Genomic DNA, 17393 nt, shown 5'->3' with positions numbered 1-17393 from the left:
CCCAGGTCCCTGTTGTTGTTGGGGTGTTGGGTCAGCCTGGGTGCCCTGTAGTGGCGGACACACCGCTGATTGACACGTCCTGGAGACAGAGGCATGGGCCCGCTGGGTGGGAGCTGTGCTGGTGTTCCCAGGGGGGTTGGGTCTGCTGTGGCCTGTGTCTGTGTGTGGGGAACCGACTGTCCAGAGGTCCCCGATGGTCCGGGCTTGTCATCAGGTTCTAGGTCGACAGAGCTTCTGTCCTCGCTGGGGGCCTGTTCTGGGGGTGGGATGGACAAATCTGGACCCTCTGTGGCGGTGTGTTGGCGTTCGGGCCCTGTAGTGGTAAACGAGTATGGTTATTGCTTCTGTGTGTGCCATGGCGTGCATTTTGAGTGCCCTTGTCCCCCAGTGCTGGCATTCCCTTGTGGGAGGTGTTGTGAGGGTGGTGGGGGGGGTGTATGGGTATGTGCAATGGTCATGCTTTGGTGGTGGCTGTCTATGGTTTGTGTTGGCATTCAGGGGTTGGTGTGGTTTAGGGTGGGTTGTGCTGGTGAGACATTGGCAGGGAGGTTGTGTGCTGGGGGGTTGAGATTGGGGGTGAGGGGGGGTGTGGGTTGGCATGCTGGTGGTTGGGGGGGTGAAGTAGTTGAGATTCGACTTACCAGAGTCCATTCCTCCGTGTACTCCAGCGAGGCCATCAGGATGCATGATGTTTACTACCTCTTGCTCACATGCTGTGAATTGGGGTGGAGTGGGTGGGGGTCCGCTGCCAGTCTTCTGCACAGCGATGTTGTGTCGCGACACCATCGAGCGCACCTTCCCCCGTAGGTCGTTCCATCGCTTTCTGATGTCTTCCCGGTTTCTGGGATGCTGTCCCACAGCGTTGACCCTGTCTACGATCCTTTGCCATAGCTCAGCCTTCCTTGCTATTGTGGTGTGCTGCACCTGTGTGCCAAAGAGCTGGGGCTCAACCCTTATAATTTCCTCCACCGTGACCCTGAGTTCTTGGTCCGAGAACCTGGGGTGTCTTTGGGGTGCCATGGGGTGGTGTGGATGAGGTGTGGGGTGGTGTTTGTGGTGATGTGCGTGGTGATATGTGGTGATGTGTGCGTAAATGTGGTGTGGGTGATGAAGTTGGGTTCCTGTGTGTGTTGGGGTATTCGATTGCTGTGCTCGCTCTCTCTATCTCTCTCTCTATCGCCTTCTCTCCAATTTCCAACTAGTGGGGGTTTGTGGGTGATGTGGGTGTGTGTTTTATAGTTGATTGGATGTGTGGGAGTGTTGTGTGTATGTGTATCAGGTGTGTGTAATTCGAATTGTCCAATGTGGCAGTGTTTTGGAGCTGTGTGTGTATTTTGAGCGCGGCGGTGTGTACCGCCAATGGAATACCGCGGTTGAAAGACCGCCGCGTGGATTCGTGAGCCAGAATGGCATGGGCGTGTTTGTGTTGGCGTGACGGTGGAGGTTTGGTCATCTCCAGTTTTCCGCAGCCCGCTGATGAGGCGGCCTTCCTTGGATGTCGGGTTTTTGGCGGTTTCACAGTTGGTGGTCAGAATGACTGTGGCGGTTTACCGCGGCCGCGGCGGTAGAATGGTGGACTTCTGACCGGCGGTAAGGGCCTTTTACCGCCGAGGTCAGAATGACCCCCCTAGCCTCTCTCCTACTAATTGGCAATTTTGAGGTGACAAACAGTTGGTGCTGGTGTTCCGTCACCTCTTTAACCAGAATTTCCTGCTCCTCTGCACTGAAGCGACACTTCTTTTCTTCTTAAAAGTGTCATAGTTCTTGTGTGGGTCCTCCTGGCTGGTTCCTGGTCTGTTGTCATCTTCCTGGGATCTGTAGAGGCATCTCGGATCCATTGTGGCTCTCCTCTGCTGAAATGGCAGTGTTTGCAGTGTTTTTTGAAGCTATTGCGTCAAAAAACTCTGCATATCCGGTTAGCGGGGTCGTAAATCAACCCACAGTCATTTCCGCCACATTAATGTCGTTTTGCTTTACGACTTGACGCTGCGGTGTGCGTCAAAATAAATGACTCACACCTGTGGTTTGTGCCGCCGTGCATCAAAGTATAAATTTGACGCCCGCACGGCGCACCAAAATGGCGTCAGCCGGCTGTATTATTTTTTACGCAAAACTGCACCAGCTCTGAGCCAACTGGTTCCCCTACAGAAGCTAAGTGCTTTATGTGACAGGGGTTGATATTATTGGGAGATTTAAATCTCAGGGACAGATTTACAAAGCCCCTGCGTCTCCTTGTGCCACACTAGTGTAATCTTTTTTATGCTAATGTGGCATTAAGGAGGCCATTTTTCCATGCCATATTTACAAAGTGGCACAATGCTAGCATTCCGCCACTTTGTAACCCCTTCTGCCACATTATACCTGCACCCGGTATAATGTATGCAAGGGGGGAATTCCCACGCAGGGAGGCCGTAACAAATTGTGCAGTGAAATCTACAAGATTTCACTGCAACATTTTTTCTGTCATTTTTAATGCATGCTCAGGGCAGGCGTTTAAGTGGTGGTCCCATAGTAACCTAAGGCTTCCCTAGTGCTTTGCTGCACTAGCGCCATAATCTATGGCGCTAATCCAGCAAAGCGCCACAATAGCATAATAAATTATGATGCTATTGTGGAAACCAGCCCCATGGTTCACTGTATTGTAAATACAGCACAACTAGGGTGTCGTCAGGTGGGGCACAGGTGGCGCAAGAAAAGTGGTGCAGCTTTCTTGTAGATTTGGCCCCTAGTTTGGAGAATCATTTTCTAAGCAACGGCATGGAATTGTAAGCTTCTTTTCTATAAAAAGAGAGTAACCAGTGGTGTTAAGTTTCCCACAACCCTGCATGATGTTCCTCCACTGAGTTCCTGATGTTTTGTATTACAGGGTCAACTACAGGAAACACATTGAAAGGATTAGCTGACAACCATGAACACAATCACTGTCTATGAACATCCTAACTTCCAAGGACTCTCTAGGACATTTTCTGCAAATTTGCCATCTCTTCCAGAAGAGAGCTTTGGAGACTGCATCTCATCCACAAAGGTGGTTGTGCAGCCATGGATAATGTACAAGCATCCCTACTATAAGGGATGGGGGACTCCCCTAGAGGAGGGAGAATATCTTGTGACTGAAATGAATGACAAGGCATCTTCTCTTATGCTCATCACCGAAGATCTGAGCAATCCAAAGACCTCAGTGTATGAGAATGCCAGCTACTCTGGTAAAGAGCTGGTTCTGACTCGGGAGACTAATCTAACATTTGGTAACATGGGTGATAAGCTATCCTCCCACAAAGTTTAGAGTGGAGCATGGCTTCTCTACGAGCATCCAAACAGACGTGGAAGGTTCATTGTAGCTAAAGCTGGTGAACATTTGCCAAATTACTGGAATATAGCTCTAAAGAACGAGTTACTTACCTTCGGTAATGACTTTTCTGGTGGATACATTAGCTACCTGTGGATTCCTCACCTAATGAATACTCCCATGGTGCCAGCATTCGACGGAAATCTTCTTCCTAGCTTCTGCACGTCGACGAGGACGTCACATTGGCCCACGCCACGCCGTCTGAATTCATACAGGCAATAAGAGGTCCTCGCCGACGTGCCGACGTCAGTACCAACATTTTTTACGTGCATGAGAACAATAACCTGATGTAATGAAAGATTAAGGCAACATCTCATAACATTGTAAATCACACAACATAGCAATAAAATGGCTGTAGATTTAATATAACTCCTCTTTTTTTTTTTTTTAAATCAAAACAAATATACACAGTACCACGCCCGGCGATGGGTGCCTAAATGGTCAAACCAAGAAATCCTTCAGCACTGACCGTGCAAAATGGCCGTCCCTTCTGACCTCAGAGTCCAAGCAGCAGTGCTTCGCAAAAGTGTGAAGGGACGACCAAGTTGCGGCCTTGCAGATGTCAACCACAGGAACATCCCTGGCCAAGGCCGAAGTGGCCAACTTAGCTCTGGTGGAATGAGCTCTAATACCATCAGGAGGATCCTTCTTTGCTAAAGAGTAACAGATTTTAATGCAAAGAACAACCCACCTGGAGAGTGTTCTCTTGTGGACTGCCTTTCCTCTCCTTTTGCCCACGTATCCGATTAACAGCTGATCCTCCAGCCTGAAGTCCTTCGTTCTATCAATGTAGAAGCTTAACGCCCTCTTTGGGTCCAAGCGATGTAGTCTCTCTTCCTCCTTTGAAGGATGAGGCGGAGGATAGAACGTGGACAAAGTAATTGTCTGGGCCAAATGGAAGGGTGAAACAACCTTCGGGAGGAAAGCAGCCTTGGTCCTCAACACCACCTTATCCCCATAAAAAGTTTGTATAAGGGGGTTTTACCGATAAGGCCTGCAACTCACCCACTCTCCTTGCAGATGTTAGAGCCACCAAGAAGTCTGTCTTAATAACTAAGTACCTTAAGGGGCAAGAATGCATAGGCTCAAAAGGGGACCCCATCAGGAAAGTCAGGACCAATGACAAATTCCATTGAGGCATAACGAATGGTTTTGGAGGATATTTATTTAGAAGACCTTTCAAGAATCTAAGAACAATAGGGGATTTAAAGAACGATGGTTGGTCTGGAAGACAAATGAAGGCTGACAAAGCAGACAAGTAACCTTTAATAGTAGCCACTGCACAACCTTCCTGCGCTAGTGACAAAGCAAAAGACAAAATATCTGACAGATGAGCACGTAAGGGATCAATCTGTCTCTCTCCACACCACATAACAAATTTAGACCACCTATTAGCGTAGATAGATTTAGTGGAGTGTCGCCTGGCCGCTAATATAACATCCACTAACATCAGGCGGGAGAGAGAAGGAACTCAGGTTGCCCCGTTCAATCTCCAGGCATGTAGGTGCAGACTCTGGAGGTTGGGGTGTAAAACCTGCCCCTGCGACTGCGAGAGGAGGTCTGCCCTGAGAGGGAGATGGAGCGGAGGGCACAGCGAGAGTTGGAGAAGGTCGGAGTACCACACCCTCCTTGACCAATCCGGAGCTATTAAAATGACTTGGGCCCGGTCTTGGCGAATCTTCCTCAACACTCGAGGAATCAAGGGTATGGGGGGAAACGCGTAAAGCAACTGGTCGCACCAGGTTTTCCGAAACGCGTCCCCCAACGCTCCCTGCACCGGATACTGGAGGCTGCAGTATAACGGACAGTGCGTGTTCTCCAGAGTGGCAACAGATCTATCCGAGGAAACCCCCACATCTGGAAGATTAAACGGACTTGATCTGGATGGAGACACCACTCATGGTCGGCCGAGAAATGGCGACTGAGACTGTCCGCACGTACATTCAATACCCCGGCCAGATGATTTGCTGCCAAGCAAATCTGATGGTCCTCTGCCCAGGACCATAGTCGAAGAGCTTCTCTGCAGAGAAGGTACGACCCTACTCCTCCCTGTTTGTTTATGTACCACATCGTGGTAGTATTGTCCGTCAGGACCTGTACCGACTAACCACGAAGAGAAGGGAGGAAGGCCTTGAGAGCCAGACGTACAGCCCGCAACTCCAACAGATTGATATGAAAAATCTGTTCCTCTGGAGACCAAAGCCCTTTGATCTCCAGATCCCCCAGATGAGCTCCCCACCCTAGAGTGGAAGCATCCGTTATGACCGTGGTCACTGGTGGTGACTGCGCAAACGGATTTCCTTGTGAAAGATTGTTGCCCGCAATCCACCACTTCAAGTCCACAGCAGCATCTCTGGAGATCTTGACAGCACCTTCTAGATCCCCTTTGTGTTGAGACCACTGCCTTCGGAGGCACCACTGAAGAGCCCTCATGTGCCAGCGAGCATGCGTGACCAACAGTATGCAGGAGGCAAACAGACCGAGCAGACGAAGGACCTTGAGGACTGGAACTACCGCTCCATTTCGAAACATTGGAAACAACTCCTGAATATCTTGAACCCGCTGAGGCGGAGGAAAGGCTCGATTCAATGTTGTATCCAGTACTGCCCCTATGACCAGGAGGCGCTGAGAGGGCTCCAGGTGAGATTTGGGCACGTTCACCGAAAAGCCCAGGTCGAACAACAACTGGGTTGTTGACTGCAGATGATGCGACACCAGCTCCGGGGACTTGGCTTTGATCAACCAGTCGTCCAAGTAAGGGAATACTGCTATCCCCTTCCTTCTGAGCTCTGCCGCAACCACCGACATCACCTTCGTGAAGACTCGAGGTGCTGAAGTAAGACCAAACGGGAGGACCGCAAACTGATAGTGCTGCGACCCCACCACAAACCGTAGATACTTCCTGTGCGACTTGAGTATCGGGATATGAAAGTAAGCATCCTGCAAGTCGACAGACACCATCCAATCTCCCTTGTTCAACGCCAAAAGCACCTGAGCTAGGGTCAGCATCTTGAACTTTTCCTGTTTGAGGAACCAATTCAAAATCCTCAGGTCCAGAATTGGTCTCAACCGACCATCCTTCTTGGGAATCAGGAAGTACCTTGAGTAACAACCTCGACCCCTTTCCTGCTCTGGGACCAACTCCACTGCGCCCTTTGAAAGGAGGACTTGAACCTCCTGTTCTAACAACAGGAGATGTTCTTCTGAACAATAAGATGGGCGGGGCGGGATGGGGGGCGGAAACTCCCGAAAGGGAAGGGTGTAGCCTTTTCCCACAATGCTGATAACCCAAGTGTCTGATGTAATAGTCTCCCACTTGTGGAGAAAATGCCGTAACCTTCCCCCTACAGGAGAGGAGTGAGTGGGAAATGGTGGAAGCCTAAGGCTGCTTTCCCTGCTGCTCCCCTCCAGAGGACGAGGAAGAGGCAGAGTGCTGCTGAGAGGCTCCCCTGGTGCGGGCCCTACCCCTCCCTCTAAATGATCTATAGGGGAGGGAAGAGGTGGGTTGCTGGAATCTCCCCCGAAAGGAAGAGGAGGAAGAGCCACGTCCAAATCCACAAAACCTCCTGAAGAATCTGGAGGAGGCAGAAGAAGGGGCTTGCAGTCCTAATGATCTGGCTGTGACCCTGCTTTCTTTAAACCTTTCCAAGGCCGAATCAGCTTTGGCTCCAAACAGTTTGTCCCCATCAAATGGGAGGTCCAACAGGGTCGACTGCATGTCCGCAGAGAACCCTGAGTTGCGGAGCCAAGCCTGTCTCCTTGCCACCACAGCCGTGCCCATCACCCTAGCCACTGAGTCGGTCGTGTCCAGCCCAGACTGGATAATCTGGGTTGCGGCTGCTTGGGCATCCGAAACAATGTTCAAAAGTCCCTGGGGAAGCTCTGTAAACGAAGATGATATGTCGTCCATAAGAGCATGGATGTATCTCCCCAGAATGCAAGTCGCGTTGGTGGCCTTCAACGCCATACTGCAAGACGAAAATATCTTCTTGGATTGTGCATCCAACTTTTTAGAGTCCCTGTCCCCTGGTACCGTCGGGAAAGACCCAGGTGCTGACTTAGAAGAACAGGAGGCTTGTACCACCAAGCTCTCCGGTGTAGGGTGTCTAGACAGAAAGCCAGGGTTAGATGGCGCAGCCTGACATCTCCTGGCCACAGCCCTATGAACAGCCGAGGAAGATACTGGTTTCTTCCACACCTCTAACACCGGATCAAGCAAAGCCTCATTGAACGGCAAAAGAGGCTCCGCTGCAGTAGAGGCCGGATGTACTTCAGTCAACAAATTCTGCTTCGCCTCTGCCACCGGCAAAGGCAGGTCCAGAAAGTTAGCTGCCTTTCTTACCACAGTGTGAAAGGTAGCGGCCTCCTCTGTATACTCCCCTGGAGATGATAGGTCCCACTCAGGGGAAGTATCCAGCCCACTGGCTGTATCCAGACCATGAAGTCCATCACCAGAGTCCTCAACCTCTCCTTCCTCCAAGACTCGCTGGTATTCGCTGGTATTCTTGCTCTTCCAAAAGGCGAAGAGCATGCCTTCTCGAGTGCAGTCTTTCTTCAATACGCAGAGTCGACATGGCCTCCGCCGACGTCGAGGATCGGCGCCGATCTCCGGGACCATCCGACGCCATGTCCGGCGCCACAGGCAGCTTCGGGAGGTGGGAGCCAGACGAAGAAAGTCACGTCTTGGAGACTCCGATGGACCCGCCTGAGTCACAGGACGAAATCCTGAAGTCGACGGGATGGAAACCTCCGGGGCCAAAACCTCTGGAGCCTCCGACACCGGCACCGAGCCCACATTCCCCAAAGGGAGAAAGGGCATAAAGGGTGCCGGCCGTAAAGGTGCAGGACCACCCAAAGAAAAAGCCAACGGCCCCGAAGGACCGGCCGGAGCACCACCTGGTGCCATTTGCTGAAAGATGGTATACATCGCATTCAGAAATGCGGTATTATCGGCTCCAGGGGCAGGAAAAGCCGGGTACTGGGGTGCCTGGATCGAAGGCGACCCCGATACCAGCCTCGACGTCCGTGACGCATGAGAAAACACCTGAGGCTGAGTCACCTCGAATCACAGAAGCCTGTCCAGGCGAAGTTGGTGACGCCGGAGAAGGCAACGGCGTCGATGGATGCGGCGTGACCGTGGGACTGACCTCCCAAGTCTTCCGACGCCGAGCCAAAGGCGACCTCGAACGAGACTCCTTGCTGGAATGGCGCCGTGAATCCCTACAGCGCCGGGAGTCTCGATGATGCCGATGAGACCTTGGCGAAGAAGACTTCTTATGATGTTTTTTCTCTTTCCTCTTCGACTTCGCCATGAATAGTTTAGCCTCACGTTCTTTCAGGGCCTTCGGATTCATGTGCTGACATGAATCACATGTTGCGACATTGTGGTTGGAGCTTAAGCACCATAAACAGTCGGAGTGAGGATCAGTAACGGACATCTTGCCCCCACACTCTCAACAGGGCTTGAAACCCGACTTCCTTTGAGACATTATTACCGCTGAGAAAATCCACACAGCAGAAAATACACTGTAACTATGAAAGTAACAGTAGCTCCCCAAAGATAACCGTTTCGAATGCACGGAAAAAAGGGAACTGACGTCGGCACGTCGGCGAGGACCTCTTATTGCCTGTATGACGTCAGACGGCATCGCGTGGGCCAATGTGACGTCCTCGTCGACGTGCAGAAGCTAGGAAGAAGATTTCCGTCGAATGCTGGCGCCATGGGAGTATTCATTAGGTGAGGAATCCACAGGTAGTTGTATCCATCAGAATGATCAAACTTACCATGTGTATCCTCTGCGCCCTGTGATTGTCTCTGTGACAGCCAATATTCTGTGGGACAAGAAAAAGATTGAAAATGAAAGGAACATTCAGATAGATCAGTATTTTTACACCAACAACACAGACATTGGGCAGGAGTTCACCGCTACGTCTACCAAAGAGTTTGAGAAATATGTCTCCCACCGCTTTGAATTTAGCAATGAAACATCAAACAAAGCTAGTGCTTTCTTCACTTTGAAAGGAGTGGTCAATATTGACACAGAGATGTCCAACACCTTCACAGTGAAGAAAGGAGAGTCCGAATCATCCACCACAAAAAAAAGTCACAGTTGATCATGCCAGTGAAGGCCCAGCCACGTACAAAACTGAGTGTGAATTTCATGTGCAATGAGGTCACAGTCTCAGTACCAGTAGAGCTGACATTTGTCCAGCACTATAAGATGGTGACCGAAAGGGGAACATACCGTTGTGAGTCTGGCGCAGATACCTACATTGCTATGCAGTCCCAGGCCATTGGTACATGCTACTTTGAGGCACACTTTTTTCTTCTTAGGGGCCATGCCTCAACATTGTTTTTCTATTCTTTAGGTGATTGCGTTTTCCTAAAAATGAGAAATTTGAGAAGAATCATTTTATGGCTTCCATTTCCCTACATTATAATTAAAAAAACATATTTATCTTGAATGTATTCTTCTTGTGACACAATGAATAATCCATGCCAAAAATTGGGTTTCCAGCATGGTAGCAAGGAACTATGGGGGTCATTACAACATTGGCGGTAAAAGGCGCTTACCGCCGTGCAGAAGACTGCCAAAACACCGCCGCGGCCGCGGAATTCCACCACAGCTATTATGACACACATTTTGGAATCCGCCGAAATTCAGACACCCACACAATACCGCCACACCAAAGGTCAGTGATAAACTGGCGAAAACAAAACCTCCACCGTCACGCCAACAGAAACACGCCCATGCTATCACGACCCACAAATCCACGCGGCGGTCTTTCAACCGCAGTATTCCATTGGCGGTACACACCGCCGCGCTCAAAATACACACACATCTCCAAAACACCGCCACATTGGACAATTCGAAATACACACACCTGATACACATACAAACACCATTCCCACACACCAAACACAATATAAAACACACACCCACATCACCCACAAACCCCTACAACCACAATTACAGAGAGAAGGCCAGATAGACAGAGAGCACAGCAACTGAGAACCTCACCACACAGAGGCACACAACACCATCACCCATACAACATTACACACACAAAACACCACACACCACTACACATCACCCCACACATCAGCACTTACACCACCCCACACATCACCCACACCACCTCATGTCACGCCAAAGACACCCCCGGTTTTCCGAGTAGGAGCTCAGGGTCATGGTGGAGGAAATCCTATGGGTAGAGCCACAGCTATTTGGCTCACAGGTGCAGCACACCTCCATAGCCAGGAAGATGGAGCTATGGCAAAGAATCGTGGACAGGGTCAACGCTGTGGGACAGCATCCAAGAAATCGGGAGGACATCAGGAAGAGGTGGAACGACCTACGGGGGAAGGTGCGTTCTGTGGTCTCCAGGCACAACATCGTGGTACAGCGGACTGGCGGCGGACCCCCACCTCCTCCCCCACAACTAACAACATGGGAGGCGCAAGTCTTGACCATCATGCATCCAGAGGGCCTCGGAGGAGTCGGTGGAGGAATGGACACTGGTAAGTCAAATCTTAACTATCATATCCCCCACCCTACCTGCATGCTATCACACACCCACCCCCTCACCCCTCACCCCCTCCCCTATAACCCCAAATCCTCACTAATGTACTAATAACACAAACCACTCATCCCAACACCAAGCCCTGCATGACACAACAAAGCATGGACACCCATCACTAAAGCATGCCCACTGCACATACTCATAACACCCCCTAACCATCATCACACAAGCCCCCACACAGGAATGCTAGCACTGGGGTACACGCTCACCCAACCATTGCACACCATGACACACACACATGCAATAATCATGCTCTTATACCCCTGCAGGACCACTACGGAACGTCACCACACCGGAGGGTCCAGACATCTCCATTCCACTCACAGAAGAGGCCCACAGTGACGACAGCAGCTCTGCCCTACTGGATCCTGATGACCAGCCCGGACCATCGTGGGCCTCGGGACAGTCGGTTCCCCTTGCACAGGCACAGCCCAATACTGACCTTCCACCCTCTGGTAACACCAGCACAGCACCCACCCAGCGGGCCCATACCTCCGTACCCAGGACACGTCAATCAGCGGTGTGTCCACCACCACAGGGAACCCAGGCTAACCCACCACCCCAGCAACAACAGGGACCTGGGGGCAGTGGTGGTGGGCACACGGTCCAGGGGATGGAGGCACAGGAACACAGGGGAACTGGGAGGACTGCTGTGCGACAGGGGGCGGACAGGCCAAGGGAACCCACTCTCCATGAGGCCCTCTCCTCCATCATGGGAGCATACCACCACTCCCAGGAGACGATGGCGACGGTCCTGGCCAAGTTTCAGGAGACCCAGCACCTGCAGGACGAACAGTATTTGGGGTTCAGGGAGGAGCTCAGAACCATCAGCTCTGCCCTGGGCACCATCGTAGGGGTGCTGAAGGACATACAAAAAACCATGAGGGACACAGTGGCACTCCAAGGGGCCCCTGACACTAGCATGGACGATGAACTTCCCACCACCTCCGCCGGCGCTAGTGGACAGGATGCCCCGCCACAGGACCACAACACCAGCACCCCACCCCCTGCAGACAGACAACCACCCCGCAAGCTGTCCCTGAGATCCAGGAACAGGACCGAGCACGATGGCAAGACCCCCGCCAAAAAATGAAACCACTGTGATTATCCTCCCACTGTCTCACTTTGTTAGCCTGTCCAGATTGGAACTGCCCCAGCTCCACTTCCTATGCCCATATGGGCAGTGCACCTGTGTGACTGATGGACTGTACTCTGCCATGGACATTCCTCCACCGTCCCCCATCACCATATTACTACCCCCCTCCATTTTTGAGCACTGAAATAAACACCCTTGAACCACAAAACAATCTAGAATCAGTCTGTGATTTGGTACATATGTATAATCAATGACAGTGTCAACATGCGTTTCCAATTGTAAAGCCAACATACCTCACATCACAAGTCCTTGAAGGATGCAAGCAAATGACACACGTTGCTAACCACACCTGTGAAACCGTAATGGACAGGTACAACTCAGTGACCAAATACTGCTATGAACTGATAGACAGGATAGAGGTAGAAGTGTGAAAGTGAATGTCATGGTAAAAAGAAAACTGTTCTCACCTGTGTGTCACTGGAAATATTGCTTTATGACTGACTCCCTGTTGTCTATGTCTTCTTCCTCAGCGTCATCCTCATCACTGTCCACAGGCTCCACAGGCTCCACAGCTGCCACAACACCGCCATCTGGACCATCCTCCTGCAGAAAAGGCGGCACCTGGCGTCGCAAAGCAAGATTGTGAAGCATCGAGCAGGCGATGATGATCTGGCACACCTTCTTCGGTGAGTACAATAGGGAACCACCTGTCATAGGCAGACACCTGAACCTGTCCTTCAGGAGGCCGAAGGTGCGTTCGATCACCCTCCTAGTCCGCCCATGGGCCTCGTAGCGTTCGTCTGCCCTGGTCCTGGGATTCCTCACTGGGGTCAGTAGCCAGGACAGGTTGGGGTAACCAGAGTCACCCGGTGCCTCTGGAGTTGACCCATCATATAAGGGATGCTGCTATTGCGCAGGATGCAGGCGTCATGCACAGAGCCAGGGAAGATAGAATTTACCCGCGAGATGTACTGGTCTGCCAAACATACCATCTGTACATTCATCGAATGATAACTCTTCCGGTTCCTGTACACCTGTTCACTCCTGTGGGGGGGGGCAGAGCTACATGGGTGCCATCAATAGCACCTATGAAGTTGGGGATATGTCCAAGGGCATAGAAGTCACCCTTAACTGTAGGCAAATCCTTTACCTCAGGGAAAACGATGTAGCTCCTCACGTGTTTCAGCAGGGCAATCAACACTCTGGACAACATGTTGGAAAACATAGGCTGGGACATCCCTGATGCCATGGCCACTGTTGTCTGAAACGATCCACTTGCAAGGAAATGGAGCACTGACAGCACCTGCACTTGAGGGGGGATTCCTGTGGGATGGCGGATTGGTGACATCAGGTCTGGCTCCAACTGGGCACAAAGTTCCTGGATAGTGGCACGGTCAAACCTGTAGGTGATGAGTAAATGTCGCTCCTCCATTGTCAACAGGTCCACCAGCGGTCGGTACACCGGAGGATTCCGCCATCTTCTCAAATGTCCCAGCTGACGGTGCCTAGGAAGGACAATAGCGACCACAGAGTCAACAAAATCCCAGGTATGTACCCACAGATACACAGAACACAACAGCAAAGACAATTATCTTCCTGTATGTGTGTCGAGTGTAGGCCTAGGTATGTGTGATGCAGTTGCAAATGAAGCCATGTGGGCCCCTGAAATGGTGGCTGCCTGACCTGTAAAGTGGGACAATGGGATGTGAGGTAACTGCGCTGGCGTTGTACACCATCGCGGTCGAAGACCGCGGCGCAATGCTGCATTGGTTAACATTGGACCCTATGGGTCACAGGAGCCAATGACGAAGTGCGCTGGCGGTGATGATATGCACCGCCGCGGACGTGACCGCCATTTGCTCTCTGTTCAATCACTTGATACCTGATCTTCGACAGGAGAGGACCTACACTGCAAGTGCTGCTGTGACCTCGGTCTGGAAGAGACAATGGCTACTGCGTCTGGGGAAAGGGCCCCTGCCTTCACTGCTCAGGAGTTGGAGAAGCTTGTGGATGGGGTCCTCCCCCAGTACACGCTACTCTACGGTCCTCCAGACCAACAGGTAAGTACACAGGGAGCACGTTGTATGGGCTATGCCTGGGTGGAGAGTGCTGGTTGTTAGAGGGAAGGGGGCAGAGTGCAGTGAACATGAAGGACTGTGAATGCAGGTGCCACATGGCAAGGGCAGGGATGTGGGCCACTCACTTCGACGGTGCTCTTGCTAATGACTTCTCTTCTTCCCCTGTGCATGTCCTGTAGGTCAGCGCCCACCAGAAGAAGGACATTTGGTGTGCCATCGCAAAGGACGTCCGGACTCTGGGGGTCCACCAGAGATGGGGCACCCACTGCTGGAAAAGATGGGAGGACATTCGCCGCTGGAGCAAGAAGACGGCAGAGGCTCAGCTGGGAATGGCCTCCCAACGCACCATGACACCCCTGATTTTCCAGATCCTGGCGGTGGCCTACCCGGAGTTGGATGGGCGCTTGAGGGCATCACAGCAGACACAAGGGGGTGAGTACACCCTAATTCCGGGGACTTTGCGCACAGTTGAGGGGTCTGGGTGTGGGAGGAGGACTGTGGGTTTCCCTAGGCCAGGGCGACTTCCATAGGCTAGGCCCCTCCGTAATGCAGGCCATGTGGCACTCCACCCCACCGCAGTAGAGTGACAAGTACAGGTATACATGCCCCTGTGGCATCCATGTGTGCAGATGTCCACCATAGCGATGTAGGCCAGATCCCATGAATTGCATCTGTAGAGGCCAGGAGCACGGCATAGTGCAGGGGGCTGCTGTGTCTGTATTGTCCGCCAATGGTAGCGGTAAGCCATGCACTCAACCTGTCTTTCTTCAATCGTCCCCCCCCTCTTTCTCTGCTCTCCCTGTTCTTTTGTGCATCAGCATCATCAGGCGGAGGTACAGTGGCACCGGAGCACGAGGGAGCTGCATCCCACATGGCCATGGAGGGCCACACCACGGACTCTTAATGCACCAGTGGGACGGAGGGCGAGGGGAGCTTCACGTCGGTCAGCGGATCACCAACCAGCGACACGGACTCGTCCGCTGATGGGAGCTCCCTTGTGGTGGCGGCACCATCTGTGCCCCACACTTCTACAGGTACAGCCGCCACCTCCCCTACCAGCACCGCCCTCCCAGCAGCCCCTCAACATTCGCCCTGTGCCCGCTCACCCAGGAGGGTGGGCATCACCTTCGCCCCAGGCACCTCAGGCCCTGCCCCTGTCACCCCTGCTGCCCTCAGTGAGGAGGCCATTGACCTCCTCAGGTCACTCACTGTTGGGCAGTCTACCATTGTGAATGCCATCCAGGGTATAGGAAGGGAATTGCAACACGGTAATGCATTCCTGGAGGGCATTCATTCTGGTCAGGCTGCCCTTCATCGAACCCTGCAATCTCTGGCCTCAGCACTGATGGCAGCCATTGTCCCTGTATCTAGCCTCCCCCCTCCAACTTTCTCCACCCAGACCCAATCCCCTGTACCCCAGCCCATCCCAAGCACACCATCAGACAAGCATGCACACGCCTCAACACACAAAAGTAGCTCAGGCAAACATAGGCACCACACTTCCCACAGGCACTCACACAAGCATCACCCACATACAGACACAGCAACATCCAAAGCCTCCACTGTGTCCCCCTCCTCATCGTCTCCCTCCTCCCTCCCAGTGTCGTCTACACTCTTACCTGTATGCACTACATCTACAGGCACTAGGACTCGCACCAGAACTCCCAGCACCACACCACGCTCACCTGCACTCACCACCCCCACTCCCATTTACACGTCCCCTGTGTCCTCTCCCAGTGTGTCTGTGACACCCCCTCCCAAAGTACACAAACGCAGGCACCCACATACCCAACATCCATCCACCTCACGACAGCCTCCAGTACCTGCACCTGCACCCAAAACACCTAAAGTGACACCTCCTACAACCACCTCCTCTTCCTCCACTCCCAGACCCCCTCCAGCTACCCATCCCAGTGTTCGTCATAAACTCTCCCTCAGCAACGTTGACCTCTTTGCCCCCATCCCCACCCCTCCTATTCATAAGTCCCATAGTAGCGCCTCAGCCAAAAAGACTCCAGTACCAGTGGTGCATGTTCAAGGTGTGTGGAGTGCACCAGCCACCAGGGCAAGCAGTGTGACACGGAGCCAAAGCACTGCCAGTTCACCCCCTGTAAAGCATCTCAAGTTGGAAAGTGGCCGACGGGACAGGGTGAAGACTCCTGGCGGCAAAACTGCTCACAAGGGTCCCAGGGGGATTGCAGAGTCAGCTGTGACTCCTCCAAAGGTGGTGAAGGGCCAGAAGAAGTCTGCACAGTCTGGTGATAGCAGCACGGCGGAGAAGGGCGCCATCCTCCCCGGCGGCCGGGACGCCACCGCCAGCACCGTCGTCACTGGTCAGGAGACCACCGCCAGAGTCATTGCCCAGGAGGGCAGGAGTATAGTCACTGGTCAGGAGACCACCGCCGGAGTCAGTGCCCAGGAGGGCAGGAGTATCGTCACTGGTCAGGAGACCACCACCAGAGTCATTGCCCAGGAGGGCAGGAGTATCGTCAAAGGGCAGGAGTATCATCACTGGTCAGGAGACCACCGCCAGAGTCAGTGCCCAGGAGGGCAGGAGTATCGCCATGGCAAAGCACCGCTGAACAAGGGAATCACCGCCATGGTGAAGACCGCTGAACAGGGCAAAGCACCGCTGCACAGGGCGGAGAACCGCTGAACAGGTCAGAGACCGGCATGGCAAAGCACCGCTGAACAAGGGAATCACCGCAATGGTGAAGACCGCTGAACAGGGCAAAGCACCGCTGCACAGGGCAGAGAACCGCTGAACAGGTCAGAGACCGACATGGCAAAGCACCGCTGGACAAGGGAACACCGCCACATCAAGCATCGTTATCACATGTACAGCTGGTACTGTGACGGAACAGGAACCGTCACGGGGAGCCTAATGCAGTGTGGGCACCATTCCCCCTCCAGAAGCAGTGGAGACTGTTATCCACTTGAGAGACTGTGACTGTGCACTCCCCAGGATTGTTCAGTGGGCAACCCACCCACTGTAGAGACTTGAGAGACTGTGGCTTTGCACTCCCCAGGATGGTACAGTGGGCAACCCACCCACTGTATAGACTTGCGAGACTGTGGCTTTGCACTTCCCAGGATGGAACAGTGGGCAAACCACCCACTGTAGAGACTTGAGAGACTGTGGCTTTGCACTCCCCAGGATAAAGCAGTGGGAAAACCACCCACTGGAGTGGCTTGTGAGACTGTGGCTTTGCACTCCCCAGGATTGAACAGTGGGCAAGCCACCCACTGTAGAGACTTGAGAGACTGTGGCTTTGCACTCCCCAGGATG

The 17393-nt window shown here is 52.7% G+C and overlaps 1 pseudogene; it reads left to right on the top strand.

The window, feature by feature from the left end:
* Nucleotides 1–2908: 2908 nt before the first annotated feature.
* The window catches only part of LOC138246821 (epidermal differentiation-specific protein-like), a 29880-nt pseudogene continuing 15395 nt past the window's right edge, over nucleotides 2909–17393 (top strand).

Source organism: Pleurodeles waltl, chromosome 7 (genome assembly GCF_031143425.1).
Source record: "Pleurodeles waltl isolate 20211129_DDA chromosome 7, aPleWal1.hap1.20221129, whole genome shotgun sequence".
NCBI lineage: Eukaryota > Metazoa > Chordata > Amphibia > Caudata > Salamandridae > Pleurodeles > Pleurodeles waltl.
This window is presented reverse-complemented; position numbering and strand designations above follow the sequence as displayed.